This window comes from Podarcis cretensis (assembly GCF_951804945.1).
Source record: "Podarcis cretensis genome assembly, chromosome: 1".
NCBI lineage: Eukaryota > Metazoa > Chordata > Lepidosauria > Squamata > Lacertidae > Podarcis > Podarcis cretensis.
In genome coordinates, this window is record NC_137170.1 from 30,992,879 (window position 1) to 31,006,486 (window position 13,608).

The window sequence follows — 13,608 nt, forward strand, 5'->3', positions numbered from 1 at the left end:
TTCTTAGGAATCTTTTGCTGTGACAGTGACTTTGAGTGACCCACAGGTGGCTTATTTTATTTGGAATTTATCCTTGTGTTTAATGACCACTAGGTGTCATCTATACTGTAACTGCAGATTCATTTATATTATGCCGAGTGCTTAATAGGATGTCAGCTGAGTTTCATTCGAAACCAGAAGATAGCTGGGAATTTCCAAAAAAAGAGATGCTGGTGACTGTGAACCTCACTACATTGGTTTCTTCTGTTCCCCATCATCATCTGGGCCACACAGAGCCCTGCTATGAATTAAACCCAGTTTGTATCCACATCATACAAAAAAAGTACTTCTTCCAGCAATGTGTAATTTATATGCAGAATTTGAAGCCATGGTATGTGGTGGTGGCTTCTGATTTACTTGGCTTTAAACAGGGTTTAGTCAAATTCATGGAAATAGGTTTGTCAACGGCTACTCGCCAAGCCAAACCACCATGATAAGAGGAAATATGCCTGATATTACTTTTAAAAATTGAAAAATTGTCCAGTAGCACCTTAGAGACCAGCTAAGTTTGTTATGGGTATAATCTTTCATGTGCATGCACACTTCTTCAGATACACAGCTACTGGACAATTTTTTATTTTTCAATTTTTATTTTCAATTTTTTAATTTATTTTGACTGCATCAGACCAACACAGCTACCTACCCAAATCTGATATTACTTGTTAGGGAAGAAGCGTGGGAAAGGGTTGTGGCTTTCATGCTTTACATCTGTGGGAAATAGAGTGCTTAGTTGGGTGTTTGGTCTCATCCATGTTCTTCTAAGCTTTTCCTAAGCTCTGAGTAACTACAGGGAGTCACTTAATCACAAGGTCATGGGTCCGAGCCCCATACTGGGCAGAAGAGTCCTGCATTCCAGTGGGTTGGACTAGATGATCCTCAGGGTCCCTTCCAACTCTACAATTCTATGATCAAGGATTGGGATTATGCACATTTTGCCCTGGTATATGCAATTTTGTACACGTCTAGAGAACTACATTGCAAAACTGGAACTGTGTGAATTTAGGGTGGCTGTGTTTTGGTTCATGTATCTTTTGCAAATGGCAGATTATGTAGGTTCACCTTCAAATTTCTTTCCTGTCCCTATTTGTAAATGCATCCAGTTTGCCAAACATTTCCCCAGCTGCGCTCTTCCAGGATATCCAGAATTCCTTTCAGGAAGCCCTGTGGCAACTGCAAGTGAAATAATTTAATGAAGTAATTTGCCATGTGAATGGCTTTGGTTGATGTGAGGGGGTACTTTATTTGTCTTGAGGGAAGGGAATCCCACATAAGACATACAAACATACATAATGCATGAATGCATCTATGACATACATTCTGTGTGGAAGAGATGGGGACATTTACCCCAAGAAAATTTGCATTGTGGGCCTTTCCCACACGATGGCAGCAAAAATCCTTGGAAGACCAGAAATTACCTTCCTAAAAAAAGAGGAAGAAGCTGAAAGAGGAAAAACAATCCAGGATGATCACACACTCAAGTGTTTCTGGCTGAAGATCTGGATTTCTCAGGTTTCTCCCAGTAAATCTCGGAGTCTGTAGCTTGCATTCCAGGCAGCCAAAAAACACCCAGGCCAGTACAGGCTAAAGTACTGATCACTCCATACAGCTGCACACTTATACAAAAGCATAATGGTGCCCATTGGCACTACTGCAAGAAGCAGCAGTGGTTTCCCGTGTTTTGTATGCTTGTGTATATATGTGGGAGTGTATATATGTGAGATGTGAGAGGCTGAGATTCACTGCCCAGTAAGGAAGGCATACTGACTTATCACTTGAAACCAGTCTGGCTGGAGGCGTCTGCCAGGGGAATCGGTTTGCCCCTGCTAAGGCATCTGACCCATCCCGTTTAGTTCCTTTGACAAGGCCAAACAGAGATTAGTTTTGGAAAGGGACTTGAGTCTGCCTGCAGCACTTCAGATAGCCTTGCACATGAAAGCATTTAAAGAGGAGCATATTTAAAGAACTCGGAGGCAGCTGTGCATCTAAAATTAAAACGTGTCTTGCTTCTTGTATTGTTCGGCTGGGCTTTCTCTTGCACACTCTGAACCTGTCTGAGGGCTCTGAGCAAGAGGAGGGGGAGACATTCCTCCTTTGTTTTCTGCAACCTGGATCCGCCATCTGTGTGGAGGGGAAGGGGACAGTGGTGAACAGAAATGCTTGGGTTATCTCTCCCCCCACCCCCGCTACTTGGGGCAATTCCATTCCATTCCCAATTTATCCTGAAGAATTCTCTTCGGCACAAGGGGATTACCAGGATAACACAGGCAACCATAACAACTGGCATTCCTGTCCTGCTCCCTCACTGGAAATAGAAAGGTTCACACTGTCATTGTTTTGTACCTTGGGTAATGATTCCCACCTTTGCAATGTAGGTGTAAAACTGTTACAGCTAAATGATAGTATTTGCATATAAGTTCAATATCGTTCAAGGAGCTAATGGGGTGGTTGTGTGGTGGGGAGAAGGGCCATAGCTCAGTGGTAGAACACATGCTTCAATGTAGAAGGTCCCACTAGGAGAGACCATGTCTAGTGTAGCTGCATGGACCAATGCGCTGATTCTGTAAAAGGCAGCAGCCTCTTTTCCTATGTAGGATGAAAGATGGGGAGGTAGAGGAGGTGCTTCATAACATCTACAAATCCCAATCTTGACTTCCTCTAATTTTTCCTATATTTTGTTCCACCACCGCAACCTTTCCATAGTAAAAGTCTTCAGCACAGCATTTAAGGTGGCTGCTCCCTCCATAACTGCATTGGATCTTGAAGTGGGATCTCTTGCAAGAGAGAGAGAGAGAGAGATCCCAAATTGATTATGTAGATCATGGGTAGGCAAACTAAGACCCAGGGTCCAGATCCGGCCCAATTGCCTTCTAAATTCGGCCCACGGACGGTCCGGGAATCAGTGCGTTTTTACATGAGTAGAATGTGTCCTTTTTAAAAAAATGCATCTCTGGGTTATTTGTGGGCATAGGAATTCGTTCTTTTTTTCCTTCAAAATATAGTCCGGCCCCCCACAAGGTCTGAGGGACAGTGGACCGGCCCTCTGCTGAAAAAGTTTGCTGACTCCTGATGTAGATTTTAAACTGTATTTGGTCATGCTTATATAAATTGTCTTGGGGACCTTTGGACAGAAAGGAAGAGTTATAATCGATCAAATAAATACAGTATCAGGCTGAGAGTGCGGGGTTGCATAGCATCCCCCTTGCAATGTTACATTGTGCATTCATGTCATACTACATGGGTAGAGTTTAAGCAGAGCGTTTCACCAGACACCTATGCAGCCACAGAAAAAGAGGTAAAGGAAAATAATTAAGCAAAAACAAGAAGCAAATGTGTAGGTATAGAATGGGGAATACCTGGCTTGCAAGCAGTACATGTGAAATTCACTTTGGGATTGTAGTCAATCTCAGTCTGAACCAGCATGTCAGCAGTAGGACGTGGCTTTAAAAATAGCTAATGCAATTTTAATACATACATTAAGAGAACAGATTTTTCAAGTTGCAAGAAGTCACAGTTCCACTTTATTCTATATTTTTCAGGCTTCATCTAGGGTACCAAGAGATCTTAAATGTAAAAAACAACAACATAGTAAATTGATAAGCTACATGATAGATGCTAGAGTAGTACACACAAAACACTGGGAATTCATCTGAAAGCCCAGGTTTAAAAGAATCAATAGTAAAAACCTTCAACCTTGCAACTATGGCACAATTGTCGTCTTTCATAGGAATGAAGGAAAATCACTTATATTGGGATGATATAAAAGTAGACATATAAATGAGGTATATTCCTAAGTATGTGGGTTTAGGACTGCAGTTTTAATTTATTACTGAAACCGCTATGTTGTGTTAAGACAAATGAGCAAATAAATCAAATATAGAAATAATTTAAATTGTGTGTACTTTCTGGGTGTTTATTGCGTATTAAAAAGAAAGAACAGAGGGAAAACCCATCAGATTAATAGTGCAGTCCTATGCATGCTTACACAGAAGTTGGTCCTAAATAAGGATATGTAAGGATTGTAAGGATTGAAGCCCTATCACGCTTACCTGGGAGTAAGTCCTTTTGAATACATTGGTACTACATTTTGATGAAATGTTGACAGTAGTGAGCTAGATGGACCAATGGCCTGAGAGCTTGCTATGTTCCTATAAAATGTAAGGCAGCTTCCCATGTTCCTATAAAAGATTGGGAAGCAAGCAAATGCTTTTTGGGCATGCAAGTTCTGAGTTCACTGTAAGCATGCATAGGATCAGGCACTTATTTATTTATTTACTTATTAATTTAAAACATTTTTATCCTGCTCTTCAACGCAAGCCATTTCAGAGCGGGTTACAAATTAGAAATGCCGTAACAGGCGCAGATTGATTGACTGCTGTGGTTTTTGTTCAGTTATTGTTATGTACTGAAGTTCTCACTCTGGGCCAGCAGGGGGATACTATAGATAGTTTCCACTAAGGTCCACATATGCAAATAAGGAATTGAAAGTGTCGTTCAGTGATTGGATAGTTACAGAAAGTTGTTACTGTTGCGTTGTAGTGGAGCTCTATATAAGCAGGCTGGCTGAACCCTTCAGTTCCGTTCAGTTCTGGCCTGTGAATAAACAAGAGCTGTTTGAAGAATCGCTGTGTTGTCTGATATGTTCACCCACAACTTAACAGTTGTAATCTAACAAGGGGTGTATAGGAAAGGGTAGTGCCTCTGGTGTGGGACACGTTGTGCTCCTTCTGGGGTAGTTTGCCCACCTTTAGTCCTCACCCGCCCCACAGCTCTCACCTTTGGCTCCAATGGGTTCTGCAGCCAAGCTGGTGCCAAAACATATTGCTCTGCTTTTCTTTGGACCACATTAGTGAGGCCGAGAGCGGGGTCTTGTCTGGGCAGCCTAAGTCCTCCATACACACTGCCCAGGCTTGCTCCCCAGGGAGGTCACTTTGGTGCTGCTAACGCAACAGTATGACTTCACCCCTGAAGGCGCACTCCTTTGTTTCTCGAGACAGACGGACGCCAACCCATCTAACAAATTGTAAGGCCAACGTGTAATGGATGCCTCCTAAAGCAAGGGGTAGCGGACATAGGGCCCTGCACATGCTGTGAGCTGCAAGGGCAACAGCCCCAGCTGTGATGGCCAATGGGCAGGAATGATGGGAGTTGTAGTCTACAACATCTGGCGGGCACCACATTCGCTGTCCCTGTCCTAAAGGGCAAGTGTCATGGAACTTATACAAACACAGGGTTGAATATGTAGGGAGGAATTTGTAAGTACATCCTACACAGAGTGCCTGTGGAAATATGGCTTTTATGGACTGTTACACTTCTACAAAAAACACAAAAAAATGTTGCTCCAGGTTCCAGAAAGTGTCCTTCAGAAATGAAGAAGAAAAGCAGGCAAAATATAACTTTTTCACATTATGAAAATATGATTTAACGTTGAGATGAGAGAATATTTTGGGTTCAATCGGTTTAGACTTCAGAATGCCACCTAAACTACATAGGGAAAGAATGCAACATCTAAACAAAGACGAAAGGCTCCTTGCAGAACTTGAAAAGTCCTCCTGCAAGTATTAGTCTCGTGGGTGGTAGATTAAAGAAAAGGAACGGACGTCTCATCTTCAAAATATGGAACACCCAGGATCAGAGCTGTCTCATTTCTCATTTCTGTTTATACAGAGTGCTGCTCAGGTAACACACATAACACTCTTTTATCTGTATATAAGGGCTGTTGTCTAACCGTTGTCTATTCATGCTAATAAAAACCAGGCGTGTTGCGTTTGTTTTTCAATTGGTGCTCATCTATTGTAATGCAATTGGGATTGATTCCCAAGGAGGTTTTGATGGAAATACATTACAGCATTGTGTATTACGTACTGAGACACTGACTAGCTCTATCCAGGTCTGTTTCTAATGTTATAACAATGGTGCTGCCAAACTCCACCCCTTCTGATGCTTATCTGCCTCTGCCCCACTCTCCATGAGGAGAGGGCAAAGTTCTGCTTTCTGTTCCTGAGGATCACAGGAAGCTGCCTTAGCTTATACCAGGTCAGAATGTCTGTCTGTCTGCTCTCCTGGTTCCTTCCCATCACCTGGTTGCATTAACTGGAGACACCAGGGACTGAACCTGAGACCATCTGCATTCAAGGCATATTCTAAATCCTGGAACTATTAATTGTTGGAACATTGGTTTTCCTTGAGGGTTCAGACCTACGGCTGGATCATTCAGAGCTATGTAAATGGCATTTAATGCCAAAGTACTATGAGGCAAGGGGCATTCTCAGTGCTGATTCCAAGGGCAAAGTGGGGGGCATAATACTGGTCTGCTGCGGTTAATAACATAGCACTGATGTCACAATGGAAGACACACAATATGAATTAGAAAAGGCCGTTGTTCCCGTTTTGTGGTTTTCATAAATTCAAGTTAGATGTTAAATGCAAACCTCCTTTCTGAGGTTTCCCTCCCAGCTTCCAGCTCAGGGGTTCAATTCCTATGCAACCTGGAAGCATCCTGTGGAGGCACATAAGAACATGAGATCATAAGATCAGCCAGACAGGATCGAAGGAACGTCTAGCTCAGCATCCTAATTTCACAGTTGCCAAAAAGTGCAATAGCACTCTGCCCACTTTGGGTTCCATTTCCCAGCAACTGGAATTCAGGCCCACTGTTTCTGACAGTGGAAGAAGAGCATCACCAACATGGCTGCTCACCACTGAGAGCCATGGATTTATCCTCCATTAATTAGTCTAAGCCCATTTTAAAGCTGTCCTGTTTGATGGCCGTCACTATATCCTGTGGCACCAAATCCCACTGTTTGTATTTTGTTTCTCCTGAATCTCCCTGTCTTCTGCTTCACTGGATGACCCTAGATCTAGTATTATGAAAGGTGGATTTTCTCTACTTTCTCCACACTGCGCACATTTTATACACCTCTATCATTTTCTCCTCCTTCCACAGTATATGTACATTAAAAAATAATTAAAAGCCTCAAATGCTGTAAACTTTCCTCATGAGGGAGTTTCACCAGCTCCCTTAATCATTTTCTGATTTCTGATTTTTATTTTTTTGCAGCGCAGCAGTATCTTCCCCCCCCCCCCGAAGTGCAGAGACCAGAACTGAACAAAGCATTCTAAAAAAAATATTTAAAAAGTTATACTTGAAGTGGCTGTCCATAATTTCAGTGGGGTGAATCGAATGCGACTCATGAGATTTGTCCTGGAAAATATTATGTGGATAACCTGCTCCAGCATACATATTCCTTAATCACAAGATAATTACAAGGGGAAAAAATCAATGCATAGAAGCACCAAATGATATTGACACAAATGATTCCTTTTTATGCACACCTCATTAACAGGCCTGGCATATTTTAACCTCATCTCCGTCATTTCTTCCAGATGGCTCTCTTCGTGGCTTTTGCTCCACACATTATGATCGCTGCACTGAATGTTACCCTGGTGTGTACCCTGCAGCAAGCACATAAAGAGCCGATCAAAAATGGCCTTCCAAAATTCTCCACTCTGTCTGCAGGCAGCAAAACAGTGGGAACCATTTTGCTGGATATAGAAGGAGGAGAAATCCCCCCTGTAGTTGATAGGCTGCCCATCTGCTGTAGCAGCAGCACAGCTTATCCCTGCCGCCCACCTAGAACCATGTATTTTTATGCTGTAGCAACTCAGTTGGCAGACTTGGCAACGTTTTGTGTTCCTCCCAATGCCTGAGACCTGCCATTGTTCCAGGACTTTGTGAGTGGGGAAATGGTAACAAACAAACAAAAGAGGGGGGGCAGGGAGGAGGCATAGAATATTCCAAGAATTCTTTTTAGGAGAAGGGACAAAAGTATATTTTAAATTATCAGAAAATTTCTGAGAAATTTTGGCTCAGGATACCCACTTCGTTGAAGGTGATGCCCATGAGTGATATCTGTAGCTCAGTGACAGCATCTGTACAGCATACAGGAGGAAACTTCCTGTCTGAAAACTCCAGAGTCTGGATGAACCAATGGTCTGATTCAGTATAAGGCAGCTTCCCATGTTCCTATGGGCAGAGCTACAGTGTACATTTAAAGCATGGGTAGGCAGACTAAGGCCCAGGGGCTGGATCCGGCCCAATCGCCTTCTAAATCCAGCCCGCGGATGGTCTGGGAATCAGCATGTTTTTACATGAGTAGAATGTGTGCTTTTATTGAAAATGCATCTCTGGGTTATTTGTGGGGCCTGCCTGGTGTTTTTACATGAGTAGAATGTGTGCTTTTATTTAAAATGCATCTCTGGGTTATTTGTGGGGCATAGGAATTTGTTCATTTTTTTCTTTCAAAATATAGTCGGGCCCACCACAAGGTCTGAGGGACAGTGGACCGGCCCCCTGATGAAAAAGTTTGCTGATCCCTGGTTAAAGCATAGCGAACACCCATTTGAAGCACATGACTTTCCCCAAAGAATCCTGGGAACTGTAGTTTTCCCCCCTCACAGAATTACTGTTTCCCAGCATCCTTAACCAACTACAGTCCCCAGGACTCTCTGGGGGAAGTCACGTGATTTAAATGTGTGTTGGATGTGCTTTAAATGTATGGTGCCGACCTGCCTGGTGTTGCTATTCACTGTAGGAAATTCTGACGCGGGCTTTGCCACCAGTTTTAATATGTGAGGCTGTGCTGAATCTTTTCACGCCTTTCTGGCTCGATAGCAGGTTGCTTCCCTTCCCCTCTCGACACATATTGGAGCATTACTCCCTCGCTGGAGCTGTGCCTGGACTAAGAGGCTATATCTGGTTTCATGGAAGCTGGCTTCTCTCAGGCTTCAACACAACAAGGCTTGAGAAGATGCATTTATCTCTAACACCTCCAGGATGGGCAGGCTAGTGCTCCAACTCCCATCAGCCCCAGCCAGCATGGGCCAACGGTCAGAGGATTATGGGAGTTGGAGTTCAGCAACATCTGGAGGGCAATAGGTCCGGCCTCATCCTGCCCTAAAGGATGAGTCTTTGGATGTTTGGCCTCTCTTCCTCCCTCCCCCACAAAATGAAATAATTTGAGGTTGATGGCAATGCTGTTTCTCAGCCACATTGATGCTCTCCTGTTCTGCTGAGTGAGATTTGTTGCTTTAACTTCTCAGCTTTGAGCTGACATTAAAAAGGCTTTCCACGTCTCCATCTGCAGGGTGGGAGCATCCCATTAGTATGCAGCACAGGTACGGCGAGGACGCTGTCTCCATGCGACAGCTCTCGATCTACTTCTCTGATTAATATGGCTCAGGGAAGGATGAGAAATTCAAAAGATTCCTTTGCATTTTTTTTTAAATGTTCAGCAGTTCTGGAAATATTATCCAAGATCTAATGTTGAGATTTACATTACCATTCGCTGCAGTCAGAATCTCCTTAAGGGGCATTTTTCAAAAAGCAAAAGGGTCAGCAAAGAAAAATAAAATGCAAGGCACTAATTACCGGACAAATTTATTATTTCCAATAAAACATAGCGCATGCACACACCAATAATAATAGTACCAACAACAACAGCCAACTTCTGACCTTTATCTGAAAAGATTTTGGCAAAGCCCAGCATCAAAGAACAACCTTCCATTGTTCTCTTGCTTTTGTCTTTGAGCAAAAGGCTTCTTGGCAAGGTCAGAGAAGTCTAAATGTATTGTGTGTCCTCCTTTAGGGGGAGAAGGGGAGAATACAAGCCATTGTTTCTCTTGATCTTGCAAAGAAACCAACAACCTATATGGCATATTGCAATAGCCCTTTATCTTGAAGGACACCAAAAATATAGGGTCGTGTGTGTTTGTGTCTATCATCCTAAAAAATAAAAACCAACCCATTTTTTCTCACAAAGTGGGTTTTGATTCAACTCTGAAATAGGATCCCTTGAGGTAGGAAATATAGCCACAGTTTAAGGGCACAATACTATACTTGCGCCTGCTGAGGGCTGGGAAGCCAAAATGTCCTTTGTGCGTCTGATTGCTGTCTGTGGATGCAGTCACATCCACACAGTACATTTAAAGCACCCTCATACTGATTTAACAGCCATGGTTCCCCCCTAAGAATCACGGGAACAATAGTTTGTTAAGGGCGCTGCGGGTTGTTAGGAGACCCAACCACAGAACTATAATTCCCAGCACGTTTGGCCAACCAGAGTACCCAGAATTCCATGGGGGACCTTATTCAATTGTGCTTTAAATTTATGTTGTGAATGTGACCTTTGTGGTTGGAGGACCGCTCCGTTGGGCTCACAGGCTCAGTTTCAGTTTGGGGCACTCCCTCTCTTTTGCCCCAGTGTGGATTCCACCCCCCCCCCCGTCCCCTAGCACACAAAAACAAACAGAAGAACAGCCTGCTAGATCAAGTCCAGCATTCTGGTCTCACAGTGGCCAACCAGATGTAGGGCATGAACAGCACGCTGCCCCCTGCAATTACCCATAACTGGCATTCAGAAGGATGCTGCTCCTGACTGTGGAGGCAGAGCTCAGCCATCATGGAAAATGTCTAATCCTATTTTAAAGCCTTCTAAGTTGGTGGTCCTTGCTACCTCCTGCGGTTTCATAGTTTAACTATGCGCTGCGTGAAGAAGCACTTCCTTTTATATTTCCCAAATCTTCCAACATCCAGCATATTGCCTCTTTCCTCTTAGGTAAGATAAAGGGACCCCTGATCATTTAGGTCCAGTCGTGGCCAACTCGGGGGTTGGGGCGCTCATCTCACTTTATTGGCCAAGGGAGCCGGCGTACAGCTTCCGGGTCATGTGGCCAGCATGACTAAGCCACTTCTGGTGAACCAGAGCAGTGCACGGAAACGCCGTTTACCTTCCCGCCGGAGCGGTACCTGTTTATCTACTTGCACTTTGACGTGCTTTCGAACTGCTAGGTGGGCAGGAGCAGGGACCGAGCAACAGGAGCTCACCCCGTCGTGGGGATTCGAACCGCCGACCTTCTGACCAGCAAGTCCTAGGCTCTGTGGTTTAACCCACAGTGCCACCAGCATCCATTCTTTCCTCTTAATGAGGCTCAAACTCCCACCTTCTGCTTCCAACCCCCTGCCCCTATTCAGTGAGCCACTGGAGATCTGCTACGGTCAGAGCACATCTCTGGGGTGCATCAATAGCTGTCCATGTTGCATCTCCTGGCCCTGTTTTCTGACTGCTTTGGTCTGCCCAGGAGAAACCTTAAACCCTTGTCCTGGGAGGGGTGTGTGTGCTCTTTTGCGGGCATCCTCCCCAGTAAGCTATGTGGGTGCTATAATATTGTGCGTCTTCCCCTGCTTCCCCTTTGTATGTGCTGTGCTCTGAAAGATGGACTGTGGGTTTGAATCTCTGCCTAGGTAGATGCCTGCAGTGCCGTGGGTCACTGTGCCACAGGGCCTGATGGAGCATGGGCACTGCTGTGGCATATCTTGTACATGTGTGGTGATGTAGGGAAGTGTGTGTGCTGGGACAAATCCTCATCATGGTGAATTCATTGGTATATTTACCAGGCTGTGCACACACTGGATACGGTGGCCATTCTGCTGATGTAGAGGCAGCATATCTTCTCTGGTCCTGGCATTATACGAGTTTAGGATTGATGTGCCTAGTGCTCCACGATTCTGCAATGTAGTTTAGAACAAGAACAAGGAGATAATTTTAAAACTGCCCAGTGGAACATAAGGGTATGAACAGCAGGAATGGGTTTAGCTAGGCTGTCGAGACACATGCGGCTCCTCTTAAAATATGAAACAGCACAGGGGGGTCATTCACATACTCTGGGACAGGCTTCTCCTTTGTGTCACTGGGAATTTTAAAATAAATGTCAAATACAGAATTGGATTTAGAATATTTGATCATAACAGGTAGCAGTGAGTTCAAATACTTTTGGAACCAGGAGATTTCAACAGCTATATATTTTATGTTATAAATTGTCAAGCTAGTTTTGCACCCGGTATTCTTTCCCCACTTTCAGTCCGCAAAGAAAGGGGGGAAACATTTAACAGCTGTATTTAATTTATAAGCAGCTATGTGAAAGCATTCCTGAGCTAAGGATGAAGAGGTCATCATCAAATGGGCCAATCAAAAATCAGATGTGACAAAAGAGCAGATCAGCCTTCCAAGACGCAGGAGGTACCAGGTTTCCTTGTCCATTAATCAATGATAATCCAGAATTACAATCCTTAATTATTTGCAAAGTCTATTATATACAGGCAGCTGATAATGACCCATGTAATGTAAAGCAGTAATTCTATCAAGGGATTCTGGTGACACTATAAACCACCACATATATGGAGACTGAGAAATCAGAGCTGAGATTTATTGGGATTAAGCTATTGACTAGTTATAAAACAGATTTTGTATTTTCTGTCTTTCCCCCCTAAATATTAGCTTTGTCAATATTATTCCCATTGTCGAATAAAAAGGGAGAAATGTACTACAAATGGAGAAATGTCCTGCCACTACTATCAGTTTTTTAAAAAATATACACATATAATGTATGTGAATCATATTGTATTGCGAAATTGATTTGTGGTGCTTCATAAAGAAGATAATAACATGATAGTTTTGATTACTATTAAATTCATTCTCTAGTCGCTAACAACAACAACAACTGAGATTATATAAAGGTACAGGTAAAGGGACACCTGACCATTAGGTCCAGTCGTGACCGACTCTGGGGTTGCAGCGCTCATCTTGCTTTATTGGCCGAGGGAGCCGGTGTACAGCTTTCGGGTCATGTGGCCAGCATAACTAAGCCACCTCCGGTGAACCAGAGCAGTGCACAGAAATGCCGTTTACCTTCCCGCCACTTTGACGTGCTTTCGAACTGCTAGGTTGGCAGGGGCAGGGACCGAGCAACGGGAGCTCACCCCATCGCAGGGATTCGAACCACCGACCTTCTGATCAGCAAGTCCTAGGCTCTGTGGTTTAACCCACAGCGCCACCTGCGTCCCTTGAAATTATGTAGGTGTGTCAATTTTATATCCTGATGAGTTGCTGTATAATGGTCAGTGCAAATTGAGTGGGGCTGAAATAAGTCCATATTTTCTGATTATATAAAGCATGAACATCATGAGTGTAATTCATCCTTCACCAACCTGGTGCCCTCCAGATGTAAAGGTAAAAAAAGGTAAAGGTACCCCTGCCCGTACGGGCCAGTCTTGACAGACTCTGGGGTTGTGCGCCCATCTCACTTAAGAGGCCAGGGGCCAGCGCTGTCCGGAGACACTTCCGGGTCACGTGGCCAGCGTGACAAAGCTGCATCTGGCGAGCCAGAGCCGCACACGGAAACGCCGTTTACCTTCCCGCTGGTAAGCGGTCCCTATTTATCTACTTGCACCCGGAGGTGCTTTCGAACTGCTAGGTTGGCAGGCGCTGGGACCGAGCAGCGGGAGCGCACCCCGCCGCAGGGATTCGAACCGCCGACCTTTCAATCGGCAAGTCCTAGGCGCTGAGGCTTTAACCCACAGCGCCACCTGCGTCCTGAACTACAACTCCCATCAGCCCCAGTCAGCACAGCTTATACATAATTATGTTCTTTAGGGGTGTTAGACAGCCTATTCTTTCTGACTTTATCTAATTTACACTTCATTGTTTGTTTCATGCAAATCTACTTCCCCAACTT

The 13,608-nt window shown here is 44.1% G+C and overlaps 1 long non-coding RNA gene across 1 annotated transcript; it reads right to left on the bottom strand.

Moving 5' to 3' along the window:
- Nucleotides 1-3,525: 3,525 nt before the first annotated feature.
- Nucleotides 3,526-4,707, bottom strand: LOC307202959. The gene is made up of 2 exons (XR_013833061.1): nucleotides 4,550-4,707; nucleotides 3,526-3,599 (listed from the first exon to the last, which is right to left on the bottom strand). It is a non-coding gene; the product is annotated as an uncharacterized lncRNA (long non-coding RNA).
- Between the last annotated feature and the right edge of the window lie 8,901 nt (nucleotides 4,708-13,608).